The sequence below is a fragment of the Panulirus ornatus genome, chromosome 10, assembly GCF_036320965.1.
Source record: "Panulirus ornatus isolate Po-2019 chromosome 10, ASM3632096v1, whole genome shotgun sequence".
Lineage (NCBI taxonomy): Eukaryota > Metazoa > Arthropoda > Malacostraca > Decapoda > Palinuridae > Panulirus > Panulirus ornatus.
The window spans coordinates 36,886,951-36,912,225 of NC_092233.1; the positions used below are offsets into that span (position 1 = coordinate 36,886,951).

At 41.4% G+C, this 25,275-nt stretch overlaps 1 protein-coding gene across 1 annotated transcript in view; it reads left to right on the forward strand.

The window, feature by feature from the left end:
• The first annotated feature begins 2,048 nt into the window (after positions 1-2,048).
• Positions 2,049-25,275, forward strand: part of CSN6 (COP9 signalosome subunit 6) — a 204,364-nt gene continuing 181,137 nt past the window's right edge. Inside the window, exon 1 of the mRNA XM_071665791.1 lies at positions 2,049-2,186. The gene's annotated coding sequence lies outside the window, so the exon portion shown is untranslated. The remainder of the gene's footprint in view (positions 2,187-25,275) is intronic.

Consider the following 25,275-nt stretch of genomic DNA (forward strand, 5'->3'; position numbering starts at 1 on the left):
TTGAAGCTTGAATGTATCGGTGAAACTTATCTGCCTGTTCCCAGTAACTCTAGGGTTTGATCTAAAAAATTCTAACCATGTAAACCCTATAAACTATGTACTGCAGTCGTGTACTATTAGTTTTCCGTTTTTGCAAAACACACTCAACAGAAATTGTTAATTTTTTGTATAAATCAACAGGACATAGATTACTACTATAGTAATCATAGAACACAGTTTTCTCATAATTGTACAGCAGTTTTTTAATCTTTTAGTGTGTTCTTTATTTTGTGGGGAAGGATGTTACACGATTTGTTTAAACAAAATTGCAATGTGCTTCCAAGTGTTCTTATGTCTAAGTAGTTTAAGCAACATGGTAGAACAATATCTGTCACCTAATTATTCCCAATGCCTGATATACTTGACAAAATAATATGGAAGGTAAGCAGTGGGTCCAGATGTCTGTACTGAGAGAAGAGTGACCCACATGAGAGACATCCTAAACATTAATTCAAGGCCATAATTTGTATACTCAACTAAACTCGCCCAAAATATTTTAAATCCTTAAAAATTCTGGAGTAAAATATTACAATGCAAGATGGAAAATAGGCATTTTTAGATCCTACAGGCAGGCAAGTTTTCTTATGTTAATACTTCATTTAATTCATACATTAATATACTAACCAAATAATCCAAATCGAAACAAATACCAGGTGATTATTTCTTATAGGCCATCATGATAAACTGATGTCAGGACGATCTATCCTGTTCATTAACTATTTGCTAGATTAAAATATGGTTGCATTACACTCAATTGTTCATTTTGAAATTTCATACTCCTTACTTTCCCTCTACTTCAACGCCCTGCCCACTCAACAATTGATATTTATGGAATTAAATGTTATACCTAAAATTTCACACCCTAACAACTGTTCACATTTAAAGGAAACTACTGGTGTCAGCTTCGTTTAATTCTATACCCTACAAATTGAGCGTCCAACTTTTAACATTTTCCTAAAAAACATATGGTACAAATTGTACAGAAGTGGAATTAATATAACTGTTCAACGACTGCAGAACAGACATATCCTACAATACCAATGGGACACAAGTCCATGAACTGTCCAGTAATGATGAACTCTTAGGATAATGAACTGAAAATCAATTTTAAGAAGCTATGTTTCACCCAAGACTCACTTGTCCCGGTGAAAACACGAGCAAGGTCGACCGATTTCGTAAGCACTGTACTTTCGTATGCAAAATACAGTATACATGATTTCCTTTACAGCATTTTACATACACAAGAGACAGATATCTGTACTACTTCCTATGTTAGCACACATTCTACAAGTCTAATAAAGCACAAGCTTGTTGACTTGTCACTACACCCGATCTAAAAGTCCTAGTCAACAAGGAACTTACCGTTGTTTTTGGCACATTTCCTCTTTGTGTGACATTTTTGGCAGCTCTGTCGTTAGCAATCCTCATTCGCTGCTTGGGGGCCATTGTATTTTAGTACGTATGGGTGGAAAATATGGGTGGATAACACTTCACAACGTTGTACTTGAAGATGACCAGAAATGTCTGATTGTGACAGCTCTCGCCACCCGAGTGACCCGACCCTCCTCACCTTCCGCCTAGTAAACTAGTTAACCTCCACAAGAAACCCAGAGGCTTGTCAACTATATTATACTCCTCAAAATACTTACCATTGTGGTATTTATATGTATACAATATACTCTGTGGTCAAGTTTCTGAATCATACATAGATATGATATAGAGGTCGCTTATTCTAGTGCATGTATGTATTGAATATGGATTCGTATCTGTAAAAGTTCAACGAAAGAAATTAAAAACGAGGCTATCAAGGAACCAGAGTATTTTACGAAATACGATTTTGCATGATTTTCAAAAAGGAGGAAAACCCGAATAGTGATTGCATGCCTTGTGTGCCCCTGGACACGTGTAGCTGTCATTTGGTATTCTTCCGCGCCACGTCTGTTTGCACTGCGCTCGACCCTCATAGTTCGAAGTCTTGAAGCTAATGAGACTTCGAATCAAATTTGTTTTGCTTCATTAGAGTTCGAGGCGTCGAGCTTTGAGTCTCGAAACAATTTATGCTTCGAATATACATTGTTTTGATTCTCGTTTTCTGTGTGTCATTAGCTTGCTTTAGCTGAAGGAAAGCACAGTTATCCGAATTAAAGGTTTTTATGCTAATATTTTAACATATCTTGAGAGCAATGTTATGAAAGTCCAGATAAGGTCACTATGCAAATAAGAAAGTTTTGAAAAGTGAACGTGGTGGATAGAAAAGCTAACTTGTAGAACTTGGTAGTGGAAAAATGCTTGACTAAAGTTGCACGTATTGGAGCTTTATTAGTCTCCTCGGTTATTTGTCATCTCTTTATATCACAACCCTCGCTACAATTTCTCGTCATAATGTAATATGTTTTCTTGGATTGGCTGACACAGTTAACTGTGTAGTCCTAAAACTGACTTCAGTCATCCACGGCTCTGAAAGAAGGGATTCCTAATATTTTTATTAATTTGCTTCTTATAAAGCTTATGCATATTTCCGACATAATTGTTTCTGTTTTCTACAAAGAATTATATCTTGTCATTTTGTTCCACTCCTGTGATAATCACAATAGTTCCAATATGATTCTTTTCCATCTATTTTCCAGTGGCATGTCCAGTCTACTAAATTTCTTCACATGTTTATTCTCTCACTTGTGGAATTAGTTTAGTGTCACATTTTTGTACTGTATCAGTCATATCAATATCCTTTTCTAACTCCAGGTGGGTGTCTTAACGTAAGTTTTGTACAGAATATTTAGTATTTCAGCTCTCATACTCAAGTTCTGTGATATTCCCACTAATATGGAAATGTTTTAATTTTTTGATAGTGTAACACCGAAACCTTTCTCTTTGTTTACTGATTAGGTCTCTCCTGTTCAGAATATATATTGTTTTGTCTACAGTGGATACCTTTGCACTTATCAACATTGAATTACATATAAGTCCTTGATCATGTAATCATGATTTGTACATCTTCATCTTCTTGTATTACTGTTGCTTTACTGGTTTAGTTATGAATTTTTGTATCAGTAGATATCTTACACTTAGCTTTAGTCATTTCTAGGAGGTCATATATATATATATATATATATATATATATATATATATATATATATATATTTTTTTTTTTTTTTTTATACTTTGTCGCTGTCTCCCGCGTTTGTGAGGTAGCGCAAGGAAACAGACGAAAGAAATGGCCCAACCCCCCCCCCATACACATGTACATACACACGTCCACACAAGGAAATATACATACCTACACAGCTTTCCATGGTTTACCCCAGGACGCTTCACATGCCTTGATTCAATCCACTGACAGCACGTCAACCCCTGTATACCACATCGCTCCAATTCACTCTATTCCTTGCCCTCCTTTCACCCTCCTGCATGTTCAGGCCCCGATCACACAAAATCCTTTTCACTCCATCTTTCCACCTCCAATTTGGTCTCCCTCTTCTCCTCGTTCCCTCCACCTCCGACACATATATCCTCTTGGTCAATCTTTCCTCACTCATTCTCTCCATGTGCCCAAACCATTTCAAAACACCCTCTTCTGCTCTCTCAACCACGCTCTTTTTATTTCCACACATCTCTCTTACCCTTACGTTACTTACTCGATCAAACCACCTCACACCACACATTGTCCTCAAACATCTCATTTCCAGCACATCCATCCTCCTGCGCACAACTCTATCCATAGCCCACGCCTCGCAACCATACAGCATTGTTGGAACTACTATTCCTTCAAACATACCCATTTTTGCTTTCCGGGATAATGTTCTCGACTTCCACACATTTTTCAAGGCTCCCAAAATTTTCGCCCCCTCCCCCACCCTATGATCCACTTCCGCTTCCATGGTTCCATCCGCTGACAGATCCACTCCCAGATATCTAAAACACTTCACTTCCTCCAGTTTTTCACCATTCAAACTCACCTCCCAATTGACTTGACCCTCAACCCTACTGTACCTAATAACCTTGCTCTTATTCACATTTACTCTTCACTTTCTTCTTCCACACACTTTACCAAACTCCGTCACCAGCTTCTGCAGTTTCTCACATGAATCCGCCACCAGCGCTGTATCATCAGCGAACAGCAACTGACTCACTTCCCAAGCTCTCTCATCCCCAACAGACTTCATACTTGCCCCTCTTTCCAAGACTCTTGCATTTACCTCCCTAACAACCCCATCCATAAACAAATTAAACAACCATGGAGACATCACACACCCCTGCCGCAAACCTACATTCACTGAGAACCAATCACTTTCCTCTCTTCCTACACGTACACATGCCTTACATCCTCGATAAAAACTTTTCACTGCTTCTAACAACTTGCCTCCCACACCATATATTCTTAATACCTTCCACAGAGCATCTCTATCAACTCTATCATATGCCTTCTCCAGATCCATAAATGCTACATACAAATCCATTTGCTTTTCTAAGTATTTCTCACATACATTCTTCAAAGCAAACACCTGATCCACACATCCTCTACCACTTCTGAAACCACACTGCTCTTCCCCAATCTGATGCTCTGTACATGCCTTCACCCTCTCAATCAATACCCTCCCATATAATTTACCAGGAATACTCAACAAACTTATACCTCTGTAATTTGAGCACTCACTCTTATCCCCTTTGCCTTTGTACAATGGCACTATGCACGCATTCCGCCAATCCTCAGGCACCTCACCATGAGTCATACATACATTAAATAACCTTACCAACCAGTCAACAATACAGTCACCCCCTTTTTTAATAAATTCCACTGCAATACCATCCAAACCTGCTGCCTTGCCAGCTTTCATCTTCCGCAAAGCTTTTACTACCTCTTCTCTGTTTACCAAATCATTTTCCCTAACCCTCTCACTTTGCACACCACCTCGACCCAAACACCCTATATCTGCCACTCTGTCATCAGACACGTTCAACAAACCTTCAAAATACTCATTCCATCTCCTTCTCACATCACCACTACTTGTTATCACCTCCCCATTTACGCCCTTCACTGAAGTTCCCATTTGCTCCCTTGTCTTACGCACCCTATTTACCTCCTTCCAGAACATATATATATATATATATATATATATATATATATATATATATATATATATATATATTATCCCTGGGGAAAGGGGATTAAGAATACTTCCCACGTATTCCTTGCGTGTCGTAGAAGGCAACTAAAAGGGGAGGGAGCGGGGGGCTGGAAATCCTCCCCTCTCGTTTTTTTTTTTTTTTTCAATTTTCCAAAAGGAGGAACAGAGGGGGGCCAGGTGAGGTTATCCCACAAAGGCCCAGTCCTTTGTTCTTAACGCTACCTCGCTAACGCGGGAAATGGCGAATAGTTTAAAAAAAAAAAGAAAAGATATATATATATATATATATATATATATATATATATATATATATATATATATATATATATATATATTTTTTCCCTGGGAATACGGGAAAAAGAATACTTCTCACGTATTCCCTGCGTGTCGTAGAAGGCAATTAAAAGGGGAGGGAGCGGGGGGCTGGAAATCCTCCCCTCTCATTTTTTTTTAATTTTCCAAAAGAAGGAACAGAGAAGGGGGCTAGGTGAGGATATTCCCCCCAGGGGCCCAGTCCTCTGTTCTTGGCACTACCTTGCTAATGCGGGAAATGGCAAATAGTTTGAAAAAACATATATATATATATATATATATATATATATATATATATATATATGTGTGTGTGTGTGTGTGTGTCTGTGTGTGTGTGTAGATAGGATGATCACAGTTGTCCATGATGATAGTATGAAGGTGAAATTGCACTTCTGTTGCAGTTCATGCAATTTGATTTAAAATGTATTTTTTCTATACATGTGGCATGACATGTTTTGTGGAGACAATCCACCTCATCTGGTGCCAGTATTTAACAAAGTTTTTTAAATCCCAACATCACACTTGATTCTCGCCATCCAACAACAATATTTCTAGGCCAAGCACTGTCTGCTATGTCTGGTCGTATCCCTTGTAAGGGAGAGTGGTTAAGGAGGGTCACGTGGTGGTGGTTGACCTGGGTAGCTGGGTATGCCATTAACAACTTTTTTTTGTTTCATAAATTCTCTCATAATGATTTGGTTAATGCTAGGATGTGTCTGTAGGTGGGTTGGGCCATTCCTCATTTGTTTCCTTGCGCTACCTTGCTGACGCGAGAGACAGCGGTTAAGTATAATAAAAAAAAATGTGTATTTTATACTTTGTCGCTGTCTCCTGTGTTAGCGAGGTAGCGCAAGGAAACAGACGAAAGAATGGCCCAACCCACCAACATACACATGTATATACATAAACGTCCACACATGCTCATATACATACCTATACATTTCAACGTATACATATATATATATATATATATATATATATATATATATATATATATATATATATATATATATATATTAGACATATACATATATACACATGTACATATTCATACATGCTGCCTTCATCCATTCCTGCTGCCACCCCCCTCCCCCCACGTACATGTGAGGTAAAGCTGGGAAACATTCGTTAACACTCAGTCTCTAGCTGTCATGTATAATGCACCGAAACCACAGCTCCCTTTCCACATCCAGGCCCCACAAAACTTTCCATGGTTTACTCCAAATGCTTCACATGCCCTGGTTCAATCCATTGACAGCACGTCGACCCCGGTATACCACATCGTTCCAGTTCACTCTATTCCATGCATGCCTTTCACCCTCCAGCATGTTCAGGCCCCGATCACTGAAAATCATTTTCACTCCCATCTTTCCACCTCCAATTTGGTCTCCCACTTCTCCTCGTTCCCTCTACCTCTGACACATACATCCTCTTGGTCAATCTTTCCTCACTCATTCTCTCCATGTGACCAAACCATTTCACAACACCCTCTTTTGCTCTCTCAACCATACTCTTTTTATTACCACACATCTCTCTTACCCTATTATTACTTACACGATCAAACCACCTCACACCACATACTACTATCCACGCATTCCTCATGTGTCGTATAAGGCAACTAAAGGGGACGGGAGTGGGGGCTAGAAACCCTCCCCTCATATTTTCACTTTCTAAAAGGGGAGACGCGGGGAGTGCTCCTCCTCCTTGAAGGCTCAGATTGGAGTGTCTAAATGTGTATGGATGTAACCAAGATGAGAAAAAAGGAGAGATAGGTAGTAAGTTTTATGAATCATGTACATGTGTATATATGTATATGTCTGTGTGTATATATATGTATACATTGAGATGTATAGGGATTTATATTTGCTTGTGTGGATGTGTATGAATATACATGTGTATGTGGGTGGGTTGGGCCATTCTTTCGTCTGTTTCCTTGCACTGCCTCGCTAACGCGGGAAACAGCAACAAAGTAAAATAAATAGATATATATATATATATATATATATATATATATATATATATATATATATATATATGGCATGAGAAGCGTGGGAGGTGGGTTGATTAGAAAGGGTAGTGAGTGGTGGGATGAAGAAGCAAGATTATTTGTGAAAGAGAAGAGAGAGGCATTTGGACGATTTTTGCAGGGAATAAATGCAAATGAGTGGGAGATGTATAAAAGAAAGAGGCAGGAGGTCAAGAGAAAGGTGCAAGAGGTGAAAAGGAGGGCAAATGAGAGTTGGGGTGAGAGAGTAGCATTAAATTTTAAGGAGAATAAAAAGATGTTCTGGAAGGAGGTAAATAAAGTGCATAAGACAAGGGAGCAAATGGGAACTTCAGTGAAGGGGGCTAATGGGGAGGTGATAACAAGTAGTGGTGATGCGAGAAGGAGATGGAGTGAGTATTTTGAAGGTTTGTTGAATGTGTTTGATGATAGAGTGGCAGATATAGGGTGTTTTGGTCGAGGTGTTGTGCAAAGTGAGAGGGTTGGGGAAAATGATTTGGTAAACAGAGAAGAGGTAGTGAAAGCTTTGCGGAAGATGAAAGCCGGCAAGATAGCTGGTTTGGATGGTATTGCAGTGGAATTTATTAAAAAAAGGGGGTGACTGTGTTGTTGACTGGTTGGTAAGGTTATTTAATGTATGTATGATTCATGGTGAGGTGCCTGAGGATTGGCGGAATGCTTGCATAGTGCCATTGTACAAAGGCAAAGGGGATAAAAGTGAGTGCTCAAATTACAGAGGTATAAGTTTGTTGAGTATTCCTGGGAAATTATATGGGAGGGTATTGATTGAGAGGGTGAAGGCATGTACAGAGCATCAGATTGGGGAATAGGAGTGTGGTTTCAGAAGTGGTAGAGGATGTGTGGATCAGGTGTTTGCTTTGAAGAATGTATGTGAGAAATACTTAGAAAAGCAAATGGATTTGTATGTAGCAGTTATGGATCTGGAGAAGGCATATGATAGAGTTGATAGAGGTGTTCTGTGGAAGGTACTAAGAATATATGGTGTGGGAGGCAAGTTGTTAGAAGAGGTGAAAAGTTTTTATCGAGGATGTAAGGCATGTGTACGTGCTGGAAGAGAGGAAAGTGATTGGTTCTCAGTGAATGTAGGTTTGCGGCAGGGGTGTGTGATGTCTCCATGGTTGTTTAATTTGTTTATGGATGGGGTTGTTAGGGAGGTGAATGCAAGAGTTTTGGAAAGAGGTGCAAGTATGCAGTCTGTTGTGATTGAGAGAGCTTGGGAAGTGAGTCAGTTGTTGTTCGCTGATGATACAGCACTGGTGGCTGATTCATGTGAGAAACTGCAGAAGCTGGTGACTGAGTTTGGTAAAGTGTGTGAAAGAAGAAAGTTAAGAGTAAATGTGAATAAGAGCAAGGTTATTAGGTACAGTAGGGGTGAGGGTCAAGTCAATTGGGGGGTAAGTTTCAATGGAGAAAAACTGGAGGAAGTAAAGTGTTTTAGATATCTGGGAGTGGATCTGGCAGCGGATGGAACCATGGAAGTGGAAGTGAATCATAGGGTGGGGGAGGGGGCGAAAATCCTAGGAGCCTTGAAGAATGGTTGGAAGTCGAGAACATTATCTCGGAAAGCAAAAATGGGTATGTTTGAAGAAATAGTGGTTCCAACAATGTTGTATGGTTGCGAGGCATGGGCTATGGATAGAGTTGTGCACAGAAGGGTGGATGTGCTGGAAATGAGATGTTTGAGGACAATATGTGGTGTGAGGTTGTTTGATCGAGTAAGTAATGTAAGGGTAAGAGAGATGTGTGGAAATAAAAAGAGCGTGGTTGAGAGAGCAGAAGAGGGTGTTTTGAAATGGTTTGGTCACATGCAGAGAATGAGTGAGTGAGGAAAGATTGACCAAGAGGATATACGTGTCGGAGGTGGAGGGAACGAGGAGAAGTGGGAGACCAAATTGGAGGTGGAAAGATGGAGTGAAAAAGATTTTGAATGATCGGGCCCTGAACATGCAGGAGGTTGAAAGGCATGCAAGGAATAGAGTGGATTGGAACGATGTGGTATACCGAGGTCGATGTGCTGCCAGTGGATTGAATCAGGGCATGTGAAGCATCTGGGGTAAACCATGGAAAGTTCTGTGGGGCCTGGATGTGGAAAGGGAGCTGTGGTTTCGGGCATTATTACATGACAGCTAGAGACTGAGTGTGAACGAATGGAGCCTTTGTTGTCTTTTATTTGTGCTACTTCGCACACATGAGAGGGGGGAGGAAGATGTTATTCCATGTGTGGCGAGGTGGCGATGGGAATAAATAAAGGCAGACAGTATGAATTATGTACATGCGTATATATGTATATGTCTATGTGTGTATATATATGTGTACATTGAGATGTATAGGTATGTATATGTGCGTGTGTGGATGTGTATGTATATACAAGTGTATGTGGGTGGGTTGGGCCATATCTTTCGTCTGTTTCCTCGCGCTACCTTGCAAACGCGGGAGACGGCGACAAAGCAAAATAATAATAATAATGATGATATATATATAATAAATATATATAAGGCAAAGGGGATAAAAGTGAGTGCTCAAATTACAGAGGTATAAGTTTGTTGAGTATTCTTGGGAAATTATATGGGAGGGTATTGATTGAGAGGGTGAAGGCATGTACAGAGCATCAGATTGGGGAAGAGCAGTGTGGTTTCAGAAGTGGTAGAGGATGTGTGGATCAGGTGTTTGCTTTGAAGAATGTGTGTGAGAAATACTTAGAAAAACAAATGGATTTTTATGCAACATTTATGTATCTGGAGAAGGCATATGATAGAGTTGATAGAGATGATCTGTGGAAGGTATTAAGAATATATGGTGTGGGAGGTAAGTTGTTTGAAGCAGTGAAAAGTTTTTATCGAGGATGTAAGGCATGTGTACGTGCAGGAAGAGAGGAAAGTGATTACTTCTCAATCATTGTTGGTTTGCGGCTGGGGTGTGTGATGTCTCTATGGTTGTTCAATTTGTTTATGGATGGGGTTGTTAGGGAGGTGAATGCAAGAGTTTTGGAAAGAGGTGCAAGTATGCAGTCTGTTGTGGATGAGAGAGCTTGGGAAGTGAGTCGGTTGTTGTTCGCTGATGATACAGCGCTGATGGCTGATTCGTGTGAGAAACTGCAGAAGCTGGTGACTAAGTTTGATAAAGTGAGTGAAAGAAGAAAGCTGAGAGTAGATGTAAATAAGAGCAAGGTTATTAGGTACAGTAGGGTTGAGGGACAAGTCAATTGGGAGGTAAGTTTGAATGGAGAAAGACTGGAGGAAGTGTAGTGTTTTAGATATCTGGGAGTGGATTCGTCAGTGGATGGAACCATGGAAGCGGAAGTGAATCATAGGATGGTGGAGGGGGCGAAAGTTCTGGGAGTGTTGAAGAATGTTTGGAAGTCGAGAACATTATCTCGGAAAGCAAAAATAGGTATGTTTGAAGGAATAGTGGTTTCAGCAATTTTATATGGTTGCGAGGCATTGGCTATAGATAGAGTTGTGCGGATGAGGGTGGATGTGCTGAAAATGAGATGTTTGAGAACAATATGTGGTGTGAGGTGGTTTGATTGAGTAATTAATAATAGGGTAGGAGAAATGTGTGGTAATAAAAAGAGTGTGGTTGAGAGAGCAGAAGAGGGTGTTTTGAAAGTGGTTTGGTCACATGGAGAAAATGAGTGAGGAAAGATTGACCAAGAGGATATATGTGTCAGAGGTGGAGGTAACAAGAAGTGGGAGACCAAATTGGAGGTGGAAAGATGGAGTGAAAAAGATTTTGAGTGATCGGGGCCTGAACATGCAGGAGGGTGAAAGGCATACAAGGAATAGAGTGAATTGGAACAATGTGGTATACCGGGGTCGATGTGCTGTCAATGGATTGAACCAGGGCATGTGAAGCGTCTGGGGTAAGCCATGGAAAGTTTTGTGGGGCCTGGATGTGGAAAGGGAGCTATGGTTTTGGTGCATTAAACATGACATCTAGAGACTGAGTGTGAATGAATGTGGCCTTTGTTGTCTTTTCCTAGCGCTAGCTCACGCACATGCTGGGGAGGGGGTTGTTATTTCATGTGTGGTGGGGAAGAGGAGTGTGGTTTCAGAAGTGGTAGAGGATGTGTGGATCAGGTGTTTGCTTTGAAGAATGTATGTGAGAAATACTTAGAAAAGCAAATGGATTTGTATGTAGCATTTATGGATCTGGAGAAGGCATATGATGGAGTTGATAGAGATGATCTGTGGAAGGTACGTTATACATGACAGCTAGAGACTGAGTGTGAATGAATGTGGCCTTTGTTGTCTTTTCCTAGCGCTACCTCGCGCACATGCCGGGGAGGGGGTTGATATTTCATGTGTGGTGGGGAAGAGGAGTGTGGTTTCAGAAGTGGTAGAGGATGTGTGGATCAGGTGTTTGTTTTGAAGAATGTATGTGAGAAATACTTAGAAAAGCAAATGGATTTGTATGTAGCATTTATGGATCTGGAGAAGGCCTATGATGGAGTTGATAGAGATGATCTGTGGAAGGTATTAAGAATATATGGTGTGGGAGGCAAGTTGTTAGAAGCAGTGAAAAGTTTTTATCGAGGATGTAAGGCATGTGTACGTTTAGGAAGTGAGGAAAGTGATTGGTTCTCAGTGAATGTAGGTTTGTGGCAGGGATGTGTGATGACTCCGTGGTTGTTTAATTTTTTTATGGATGGGGTTGTTAGGGAGGTGAATGGAAGAGTTTTGGAAAGAGGTGCAAGTATGCAGTCTGTTGTGGATGAGAGAGCTTGGGAAGTGAGTCAGTTGTTGTTCGCTGATGATACAGCGCTGGTGGCTGATTCATATGAGAAACTGCAGAAGCTGGTGACTGAGTTTGGTAAAGTGTGTGAAAGAAGAAAGTTGAGAGTAAATGTGAATAAGAGCAAGGTTATTAGGTACAGTAGGGTTGAGGGTCAAGTCAATTGGGAGGTAAGTTTGAATGGAGAAAAACTGGAGGAAGTAAAGTGTTTTAGATATCTGGGAGTGGATCTGGCAGCGGATGGAACCATGGAAGCGGAAGTGAATCATAGGGTGGGGGAGGGCAGCAAAAATTTTGGGAGCCTTGAAGAATGTTTGGAAGTAGAGAACATTATCTCGGAAAGCAAAAATGGGTATGTTTGAAGGAATGGTAGTTCCTACAATGTTGTGTGGTTGCGAGGCATGGGCTATGGATAGAGTTTTGCGGAGGAGGGTGGATGTGCTGGAAATGAGATGTTTGAGGACAATATATGGTGTGAGGTGGTTTGATCGAGTAAGTAATGTATGGGTAAGAGAGATGTGTGGAAATAAAAAGAGCGTGGTTGAGAGAGCAGAAGAGGGTGTTTTGAAATGGTTTGGTCACATGGAGAGAATGAGTGAGGAAAGATTGACCAAGAGAATATATGTGTCAGAGGTGGAGGGAACGAGGAGAAGTGGGAGACCAAATTGGAGGTGGAAAGATGGAGTGAAAAAGATTTTGAGTGATCGGGGCCTGAACACGCAGGAGGGTGAAAGGCATGCAAGGAATAGAGTGACTTGGAACGATGTTGTATACCAGGGTGATGTGCTGTCAATGGATTGAACTGGGGCATGTGAAGCGTCTGGGATAAACCATGGAAAGTTCTGTGGGGCCTGCATGTGGAAAGTGGTTTCGGTGCATTATTACATGACAGCTAGAGACTGAGTGTGAACGAATAGGGCCGTTGTTGTCTTTTCATAGTGCTACCTTGCACACATGAGGGGAGAGGGGGTTGTTATTTCATGTGTGGCGAGGTGGCGATGGGAATGAATAAAGGCAGTCAGTATGAATTATGTACATGTGTATATATGTATGTCTGTGTGTGTATGTATATGTATACGTTGAGATGTATAGGTATGTATATTTGCATGTGTAGACGTGTATGTATATACATGTGTATGTGGGTGGGTTGGGCCATTCGTTCGGCTGTTTCCTTGTGTTACCTTGCTAACGCGGGAGACAGCGACAAAGCAAAATAAATAAATGAAATATAATATATTTATTTATTTTGCTTTGTCACTCTATTTTCATTTCATACTATTCGCTTTTTCCCGCATTAGTGATGTAGCGTTAAGAACAGAGGACTGGGCCTTTGAGGGAATATCCTCACCTATCCCCCTTCTCTGTTCCATCTTTTGGAAAATAAAAAAAAAAAAAAAAACGAGGGGAGGCTTTCCAGCCCCCACTCCCTTCCCTTTTAGTTGCCTTCTACGACACATGATAACAAGTAGTGGTGATGTGAGAAGGAGATGGAGTGAGTATTTTGAGGGTTTGTTGAATGTGTTTGATGATAGAGTGGCAGATATAGTGTGTTTTGGTTGAGGTGGTATGCAAAGTGAGAGGGTTAGGGAAAATGATTTGGTAAACAGAGAAGAGGTAGTAAAAGCTTTGCAGAAGATGAAAGCCGGCAAGGCACCGGGTTTCGATGGTATTGCAATGGAATTTATTAAAAAAGGGGTGACTGTATTGTTGACTGGTTGGTAAGGTTATTTAATGTATGACTCATGGTGAGGTACCTGAGGAGTGGCGAAATGCTTGCATAGTGCCATTGTACAAAGGCAAAGGGGATAAAAGTGAGTGCTCAAATTACAGAGGTATAAGTTTGTTGAGTATTCCAGGTAAATTATATGGGAGGGTATTGATTGAGAGGGTGAAGGCATGTACAGAGCATCAGATTGGGGAAGAGCAGTGCGGCTTCAGAAGTGGTAGAGGATGTGTGGATCAGGTGTTTGCTCTGAAGAATGTATGTGAGAAATACTTAGAAAAGCAAATGGATTTGTATGTAGCATTTATGGATCTGGAGAAGGCATATGATAGAGTTGATAGAGATGCTCTGTGGAAGGTATTAAGAATATATGGTGTGGGAGGCAAGTTGTTAGAAGCAGTGAAAAGTTTTTATCGAGCATGTAAGGCATGTGTACGTGTAGGAAGAGAAGAAAATGATTGTTTCTCAGTGAATATAGGTTTGCGGCAGGGGTGTGTGATGTCTTTATGGTTGTTTAATTCGTTTATGGATGGGGTTGTTAGGGAGGTGAATGCAAGAGTTTTCGAAAGGGGCAAGTATGCAGTCTGTTGTGGATGAGAGAGCGTGGGAAGTGAGTCAGTTGTTGTTCGCTGATGATACAGCGCTGGTAGCTGATTCATGTGAGAAACTGCAGAAGATGGTGACTGAGTTTGGTAAAGTGTTTGAAAGAAGAAAGCTGAGAGTAAATGTGAATAAGAGCAAGGTTATTAGGTACAGTAGGGTTGAGGGACAAGTCAACTGGGAGGTAAGTTTGAATGGAGAAAAACTGGAAGAAGTGAAGTGTTTTAGATATCTGGGAATGGATTTGGCACCGGATGGAACCATGGAAGCAGAAGTGAATCATAGGGTGGGGGAGGGGGCGAAAGTTCTGGGAGCGTTGAAGAATGTGTGGAAGTTGAGAACATTATCTCGGAAAGCAAAAATGGGTATGTTTGAAGGAATAGTGGTTCCAACAATGTTATATAGTTGTGAAGCGTGGGCTATGGATAGAGTTGTGCGTAGGAGGGTGGATGTGCTGGATTTAGATGTTTGAGGACAATATGTGGTGTGAGGTGGTTTGATCGAGTAAGTAATAATAGAGTAAGAGAGATGTGTGGTAATAAAAAGAGTGTGGTTGAGAGAGCAGAGGAGGGTTTTTTGAAATGGTTTGGTCACCTGGAGAGAATGTGTGAGGAAAGATTGACAAAGAGGATATATGTGTCAGAGGTGGAGGGATCGAGGAGAAATTGGAGGTGGAAAGATAGGGTGAAAAAGATTTTGAGTGATCGGGGCCTGAACATGCAGGAGAGTGAAAGGCGTGCAAGGAATAGAGTGAATTGGAACGATGTTGTATACCGGGGTAGACATGCTGTCAATGGATTTAACCATGGCATGTGAAGCATCTCGGGTAAACCATGGAAAGTTCTGTGGGGCCTGGATGTGGAAAGGGAGCTGTGGTTTAGGTGCATTATTACATGACAGCTAGAGACTGAGTGTGAACGAATTTGGCCTTTGTTGTCTCTCCCTAGCACTACCTTGCGCACTTGAGGGGGAGGGGGTTGTTATTTCATGTGTTGTAGGATGGCGATGGGAATGAATAAAGGCAGACAGTATGAATTATATACATGTGCATATATGTATATGTCTGTGTGTGTATATATAGGTATACGTTGAGATGTATATGTGCGTGTGTGGACGTGTATGTATATACATGTGTATGTGGGTGGGTTGGGTCATTCTTTCGTCTGTTTCCTTGCGCTAACTCGCCAACGCAGAAGACAGCGACAAAGCATAATGAATGAATAAATGAATAGATATATATATATATATGTATTATTTCTTTCATACTATTCACCATTTCCCGCATTAACGAGGTAGTGTTAAGAACAGAGGACTGGGCCTTTGAGGGAATATCCTCACTTGACCCCATTCCCTGTTCCTTCTTTTGGAAAATGAAACAAAAATGAGAGGGGAGGATTTCCAGCCCCTCCGCTCCCTCCCCTTTTAGTCGCCTTCTACAACCCGCAGGGTATACATGGGAAGTATTCTTTCTCCCCCATCCCAGGACAATTTCTGTGAAAGTGTCCTGGTGTTACCCAAGACTTCTAAAGGCTCCTGCAGCCCAGCCTGTAGTATTTCCAGTGGAAGAGAAATGTAGATTCCTTTAGAATGAGAAGTAGTTCAAAAGGCTGTACTGCTAATGATACAGCCTCACTAATGGTGACTTTCCACTCCTAGCTTAACCTAGAGTAGGCCACGTTCAGTGATAACTAAGTATCATATATGGCACACATGACATTCTCTCTCTACACCACTAACAGCAACACGCATATCAGTGCCTTTAGAGAATTGATTGGCACCAGATTTTGAAAAAGAAAATCCCTCATCATCTACAAACAAATCATCTGCATGACTTTAAGCTAAGCCTCATCACCCTGGTCATAAATCCTCCTGAAAGCAAATTAAAAAAAGCTGCAAAGCACGCGAAATGGTGCACTCAGGACAATCACTGGCCGAATAGCAACCACAAACGCTCAATAACTCCAAAATGAAACAAAAATCATTCCATTACAGTTCCACCTTAACATTCTCAACAAGCAATTCTATGCAACAGCACTGGACCTTTCATGCACACACCAATTCATAAATAACCACCAACCACCATATAAGAATAAAAAAATCTATCCCTGCCTCACACTGTAGTAACATCTACTCACAAATCCTTCCATCCCCCAGCAAATACAACACTGACGAAACACAAGAACACACAGAAATATATATATATATATATATATATATATATATATATATATATATATATATATATATATATATATATATATATATATATATATATATATATATATATATATATTTATATATATATATATATATATATATTTTTTTTATTATTATACTTTGTCGCTGTCTCCCGCATTGGCGAGGTAGCGCAAGGAAACAGACGAAAGAAATGGCCCAACCCCCCCCATACACATGTATATACATACGTCCACACACGCAAATATACATACCTACACAGCTTTCCATGGTTTACCCCAGACGCTTCACATGCCTTGATTCAATCCACTGACAGCACGTCAACCCCAGTATACCACATTGCTCCAATTCACTCTATTCCTTGCCCTCCTTTCACCCTCCTGCATGTTCAGGCCCCGATCACACAAAATCTTTTTCACTCCATCTTTCCACCTCCAATTTGGTCTCCCTCTTCTCCTCGTTCCCTCCACCTCCGACACATATATCCTCTTGGTCAATCTTTCCTCACTCATTCTCTCCATGTGCCCAAACCACTTCAAAACACCCTCTTCTGCTCTCTCAACCACGCTCTTTTTATTTCCACACATCTCTCTTACCCTTACGTTACTCACTCGATCAAACCACCACACACCACACATTGTCCTCAAACATCTCATTTCCAGCACATCCACCCTCCTGCGCACAACTCTATCCATAGCCCAAGCCTCGCAACCATACAATATTGTTGGAACCACTATTCCTTCAAACATACCCATTTTTGCTTTCCGAGATAATGTTCTCGACTTCCACCCATTCTTCAAGGCTCCCAGGATTTTCGCCCCCTCCCCCACCCTATGATCCACTTCCGCTTCCATGGTTCCATCCGCTGCCAGATCCACTCCCAGATATCTAAAACACTTTACTTCCTCCAGTTTTTCTCCATTCAAACTTACCTCCCAATTGACTTGACCCTCAACCCTACTGTACCTAATAACCTTGCTCTTATTCACATTTACTCTTAACTTTCTTGTTTCACACACTTTACCAAACTCAGTCACCAGCTTCTGCAGTTTCTCACATGAATCAACCACCAGTGCTGTATCATCAGCGAACAACAACTGACTCACTTCCCAAGCTCTCTCATCCACAACAGACTTCATACTTGCCCCTCTTTCCAAAACTCTTGCATTCACCTCCCTAACAACCCCATCCATAAACAAATTAAACAACCATGGAGACATCACACACCCCTGCCGCAAACCTACATTCACTGAGAACCAATCACTTTCCTCTCTTCCTACACGTACACATGCCTTACATCCTCGATAAAAACTTTTCACTGCTTCTAACAACTTGCCTCCCACACCATATATTCTTAATACCTTCCAAAGAGCATCTCTATCAACTCTATCATATGCCTTCTCCAGATCCATAAATGCTACATACAAATCCATTTGCTTTTCTAAGTATTTCTCACATACATTCTTCAAAGCATACACCTGATCCACACATCCTCTACCACTTCTGAAACCACACTGCTCTTCCCCAATCTGATGCTCTGTAAATGCCTTCACCCTCTCAGTCAATACCCTCCCATATAATTTACCAGGAATACTCAACAAACTTATACCTCTGTAATTTGAGCACTCACTTTTATCCCCTTTGCCTTTGTACAATGGCACTATGCAAGCATTCCGCCAATCCTCAGGCACCTCACCATGAGTCATACATACATTAAATAACCTTACCAACCAGTCAATCATACAGTCACCCCCTTTTTTAATAAATTCCACTGCAATACCATCCAAACCTGCTGCCTTGCCGGCTTTCATCTTCCGCAAAGCTTTTACTACCTCTTCTCTGTTTACCAAATCATTTTCCCTAACCCTCTCACTTTGCACACCACCTTGACCAAAACACCCTATATCTGCCACTCTATCATCAAACACATTCAACAAACCTTCAAAATACTCACTCCATCTCCTTCTCACATCACCACTACTTGTTATCACCTCCCCATTTGCGCCCTTCACTGAAGTTCCCATTTGCTCCCTTGTCTTACGCACTTTATTTACCTCCTTCCAGAACATCTTTTTATTCTCCCTAAAATTTAATGATACTCTCTCACCCCAACTCTCATTTGCCCTCTTTTTCACCTCTTGCACCTTTCTCTTGACCTCCTGTCTCTTTCTTTTACATATATATATATATATATATATATATATATATATATATATATATATATATATATATATATATATTTTTTTTTTTTTTTTTTATACTTTGTCGCTGTCTCCCGCGTTTGCGAGGTAGCGCAAGGAAACAGACGAAAGAAATGGCCCAACCCCCCCCCCCATACACATGTACATACACACGTCCACACACGCAAATATACATACCTACACAGCTTTCCATGGTTTACCCCAGACGCTTCACATGCCTTGATTCAATCCACTGACAGCACGTCAACCCCTGTATACCACATCGCTCCAATTCACTCTATTCCTTGCCCTCCTTTCACCCTCCTGCATGTTCAGGCCCCGATCACACAAAATCTTTTTCACTCCATCTTTCCACCTCCAATTTGGTCTCCCTCTTCTCCTCGTTCCCTCCACCTCCGACACATATATCCTCTTGGTCAATCTTTCCTCACTCATTCTCTCCATGTGCCCAAACCATTTCAAAACACCCTCTTCTGCTCTCTCAACCACGCTCTTTTTATTTCCACACATCTCTCTTACCCTTACGTTACTTACTCGATCAAACCACCTCACACCACACATTGTCCTCAAACATCTCATTTCCAGCACATCCATCCTCCTGCGCACATCTCTATCCATAGCCCACGCCTCGCAACCATACAACATTGTTGGAACCACTATTCCTTCAAACATACCCATTTTTGCTTTCCGAGATAATGTTCTCGACTTCCACACATTTTTCAAGGCTCCCAAAATTTTCGCCCCCTCCCCCACCCTATGATCCACTTCCGCTTCCATGGTTCCATCCGCTGACAGATCCACTCCCAGATATCTAAAACACTTCACTTCCTCCAGTTTTTCTCCATTCAAACTCACCTCCCAATTGACTTGACCCTCACCCCTACTGTACCTAATAACCTTGCTCTTATTCACATTTACTCTTAACTTTCTTCTTCCACACACTTTACCAAACTCAGTCACCAGCTTCTGCAGTTTCTCACATGAATCAGCCACCAGCGCTGTATCATCAGCGAACAACAACTGACTCACTTCCCAAGCTCTCTCATCCCCAACAGACTTCATACTTGCCCCTCTTTCCAGGACTCTTGCATTTACCTCCCTAACAACCCCATCCATAAACAAATTAAACAACCATGGAGACATCACACACCCCTGCCGCAAACCTACATTCACTGAGAACCAATCACTTTCCTCTCTTCCTACACGTACACATGCCTTACATCCTCGATAAAAACTTTTCACTGCTTCTAACAACTTGCCTCCCACACCATATATTCTTAATACCTTCCACAGAGCATCTCTATCAACTCTATCATATGCCTTCTCCAGATCCATAAATGCTACATACAAATCCATTTGCTTTTCTAAGTATTTCTCACATACATTCTTCAAAGCAAACACCTGATCCACACATCCTCTACCACTTCTGAAACCGCACTGCTCTTCCCCAATCTGATGCTCTGTACATGCCTTCACCCTCTCAATCAATACCCTCCCATATAATTTACCAGGAATACTCAACAAACTTATACCTCTGTAATTTGAGCACTCACTCTTATCCCCTTTGCCTTTGTACAATGGCACTATGCACGCATTCCGCCAATCCTCAGGCACCTCACCATGAGTCATACATACATTAAATAACCTTACCAACCAGTCAACAATACAGTCACCCCCTTTTTTAATAAATTCCACTGCAATACCATCCAAACCTGCTGCCTTGCCGGCTTTCATCTTCCGCAAAGCTTTTACTACCTCTTCTCTGTTTACCAAATCATTTTCCCTAACCCTCTCACTTTGCACACCACCTCGACCAAAACACCCTATATCTGCCACTCTGTCATCAGACACATTCAACAAACCTTCAAAATACTCATTCCATCTCCTTCTCACATCACCGCTACTTGTTATCACCTCCCCATTTACGCCCTTCACTGAAGTTCCCATTTGCTCCCTTGTCTTACGCACCCTATTTACCTCCTTCCAGAACATCTTTTTATTCTCCCTAAAATTTACTGATAGTCTCTCACCCCAACTCTCATTTGCCCTTTTTTTCACCTCTTGCACCTTTCTCTTGACCTCCTGTCTCTTTCTTTTATACTTCTCCCACTCAATTGCATTTTTTCCCTGCAAAAATCGTCCAAATGCCTCTCTCTTCTCTTTCACTAATACTCTTACTTCTTCATCCCACCACTCACTACCCTTTCTAAACAGCCCACCTCCCACTCTTCTCATGCCACAAGCATCTTTTGCGCAATCCATCACTGATTCCCTAAATACATCCCATTCCTCCCCCACTCCCCTTACTTCCATTGTTCTCACCTTTTTCCATTCTGTACACAGTCTCTCCTGGTACTTCCCCACACAGGTCTCCTTCCCAAGCTCACTTACTCTCACCACCTTCTTCACCCCAACATTCACTCCTCTTTTCTGAAAACCCATACTAATCTTCACCTTAGCCTCCACAAGATAATGATCAGACATCCCTCCAGTTGCACCTCTCAGCACATTAACATCCAAAAGTCTCTCTTTCGCACGCCTGTCAATTAACACGTAATCCAATAACGCTCTCTGGCCATCTCTCCTACTTACATAAGTATACTTATGTATATCTCGCTTTTTAAACCAGGTATTCCCAATCATCAGTCCTTTTTCAGCACATAAATCTACAAGCTCTTCACCATTTCCATTTACAACACTGAACACCCCATGCATACCAATTATTCCCTCAACTGCCACATTACTCACCTTTGCATTCAAATCACCCATCACTATAACCCGGTCTCGTGCATCAAAACCGCTAACACACTCATTCAGCTGCTCCCAAAACACTTGCCTCTCATGATCTTTCTTCTCATGCCCAGGTGCATATGCACCAATAATCACCCACCTCTCTCCATCAACTTTCAATTTTACCCATATTAATCGAGAATTTACTTTCTTACATTCTATCATATACTCCCACAACTCCTATATATATATATATATATATATATATATATATATATATATATATATATATATATATATATGATGGATTGCGCAAAAGATGCTTGTGGCATGAGAAGAGTGGGAGGTGGGTTGATTAGAAAGGGTAGTGAGTGGTGGGATGAAGAAGTAAGAGTATTAGTGAAAGAGAAGAGAGAGGCATTTGGACGATTTTTGCAGGGAGAAAATGCAATTGAGTGGGAGATGTATAAAAGAAAGAGACAGGAGGTCAAGAGAAAGGTGCAAGAGGTGAAAAAAAGGGCAAATGAGAGTTGGGGTGAGAGAGTATCATTAAATTTTAGGGAGAATAAAAAGATGTTCTGGAAGGAGGTAAATAAAGTGCGTAAGACAAGGGAGCAAATGGGAACTTCAGTGAAGGGCGCAAATGGGGAGGTGATAACAAGTAGTGGTGATGTGAGAAGGAGATGGAGTGAGTATTTTGAAGGTTTGTTGAATGTGTTTGATGATAGAGTGGCAGATATAGGGTGTTTTGGTCGAGGTGGTGTGCAAAGTGAGAGGGTTAGGGAAAATGATTTGGTAAACAGAGAAGAGGTAGTGAAAGCTTTGCGGAAGATGAAAGCCGGCAAGGCAGCAGGTTTGGATGGTACTGCAGTGGAATTTATTAAAAAAGGGGGTGACTGTATTGTTGACTGGTTGGTAAGGTTATTTAATGTATGTATGACTCATGGTGAGGTGCCTGAGGATTGGCGGAATGCGTGCATAGTGCCATTGTACAAAGGCAAAGGGGATAAGAGTGAGTGCTCAAATTACAGAGGTATAAGTTTGTTGAGTATTCCTGGTAAATTATATGGGAGGGTATTGATTGAGAGGGTGAAGGCATGTACAGAGCATCAGATTGGGGAAGAGCAGTGTGGTTTCAGAAGTGATAGAGGATGTGTGGATCAGGTGTTTGCTTTGAAGAATGTATGTGAGAAATACTTAGAAAAGCAAATGGATTTGTATGTAGCATTTATGGATCTGGAGAAGGCATACGATAGAGTTGATAGAGATGCTCTGTGGAAGGTATTAAGAATATATGGTGTGGGAGGAAAGTTGTTAGAAGCAGTGAAAAGTTTTTATCGAGGATGTAAGGCATGTGTACGTGTAGGAAGAGAGGAAAGTGATTGGTTCTCAGTGAATGTAGGTTTGCAGCAGGGGTGTGTGATGTCTCCATGGTTGTTTAATTTGTTTATGGATGGGGTTGTTAGGGAGGTAAATGCAAGAGTTTTGGAAAGAGGGGCAAGTATGAAGTCTGTTGGGGATGAGAGAGCTTGGGAAGTGAGTCAGTTGTTGTTCGCTGATGATACAGCGCTGGTGGCTGATTCATGTGAGAAACTGCAGAAGCTGGTGACTGAGTTTGGTAAAGTGTGTGGAAGAAGAAAGTTAAGAGTAAATGTGAATAAGAGCAAGGTTATTAGGTACAGTAGGGTTGAGGGTCAAGTCAATTGGGAGGTGAGTTTGAATGGAGAAAAACTGGAGGAAGTGAAGTGTTTTAGATATCTGGGAGTGGATCTGTCAGCGGATGGAACCATGGAAGCGGAAGTGGATCATAGGGTGGGGGAGGGGGCGAAAATTTTGGGAGCCTTGAAAAATGTGTGGAAGTCGAGAACATTATCTCGGAAAGCAAAAATGGGTATGTTTGAGGGAATAGTGGTTCCAACAATGTTGTATGGTTGCGAGGCGTGGGCTATGGATAGAGTTGTGCGCAGGAGGATGGATGTGCTGGAAATGAGATGTTTGAGGACAATGTGTGGTGTGAGGTGGTTTGATCGAGTAAGTAACGTAAGGGTGAGAGAGATGTGTGGAAATAAAAAGAGCGTGGTTGAGAGGGCAGAAGAGGGTGTTTTGAAGTGGTTTGGGCACATGGAGAGAATGAGTGAGGAGAGATTGACCAAGAGGATATATGTGTCGGAGGTGGAGGGAACGAGGAGAAGAGGGAGACCAAATTGGAGGTGGAAAGATGGAGTGAAAAAGATTTTGTGTGATCGGGGCCTGAACATGCAGGAGGGTGAAAGGAGGGCAAGAAATAGAGTGAATTGGAGTCATGTGGTATACAGGGGTTGACGTGCTGTCAGTGCATTGAAGCAAGGCATGTGAAGCGTCTGGGGTAAACCATGGAAAGCTGTGTAGGTATGTATATTTGCGTGTGTGGACGTGTGTATGTACATGTGTATGGGGGGGGGGGGGTTGGGCCATTTCTTTCGTCTGTTTCCTTGCGCTACCTCGCAAACGCGGGAGACAGCGACAAAGTATAAAAAAAAAAAAAAAAAAAAAAAAAAATATATATATATATATATATATATATATATATATATATATATATATATATATATGTTATTATTATTGTTATTATATTTATTATTTTGCTTTGTCGCTGTCTCCCGCATTACTGAGGTAGCGCAAGGAAACAGACGAAAGAATGGCGCAGCCCACGCACATTCACATGTATATACATACACGTCCACACACGCAAATATACATACCTACACATCTCAACGTGTACATATATATATACACACAGACATATTCATATATACACATGTACATAATTCATACCGTCTCCCTTTATTCATCCCCACCGCCACCCCACCACACATGTAATAACAACCCCCTCCCCCCCTCATGTTCGCGAGGTAGCGCTAGGAAGACAACATAGGCCCCATTCGTTCACACTCAGTCCCTAGCTGTCATGTAATAATGCACCGAAACCACAGCTCCCTTTCCAGATCCAGGCCGCACAGAACTTTCCATGGTTTACCCCAGACGCTTCACATGCCCTGGTTCAATCCATTGACAGCATGTCGACCCCGGTATACCACATCGTTCCAATTCACTCCATTCCTTGCACGCCTTTCACCCTCCTGCATGTTCAGGCCCCGATCACTCAAAATCTTTTTCACTCCATCTTTCCACCTCAAATTAGGTCTCCCACCTCTCCTCGTTCCCTCCACCTCAGACATATATATCCTCTTGGTCAATCTTTCCTCATTCATTCTCTCCATGTGATCAAACCATTTCAAAACACCCTCTTATGCTCTCTCAACCACACTTTTTATTACTACACATCTCTCTTACCCTATTATTACTTACTCGATCTAACTACCTCACACCACATATTGTCCTCAAAACATCTCATTTCCAGCACATCCACTATCCTGCGTACAACTCTATCCATAGCCCACGCCTTGCAACCATACAACATTGTTGAAACAACTATTCCTTCAAACATACCTATTTTTGCTTTCCGAGATAATGTTCTCGACTTCCACACATTCTTCAAGGCTCCCAGAATTTTTGTCCCCTCCCCCACCCTATGATTCACTTCCGCTT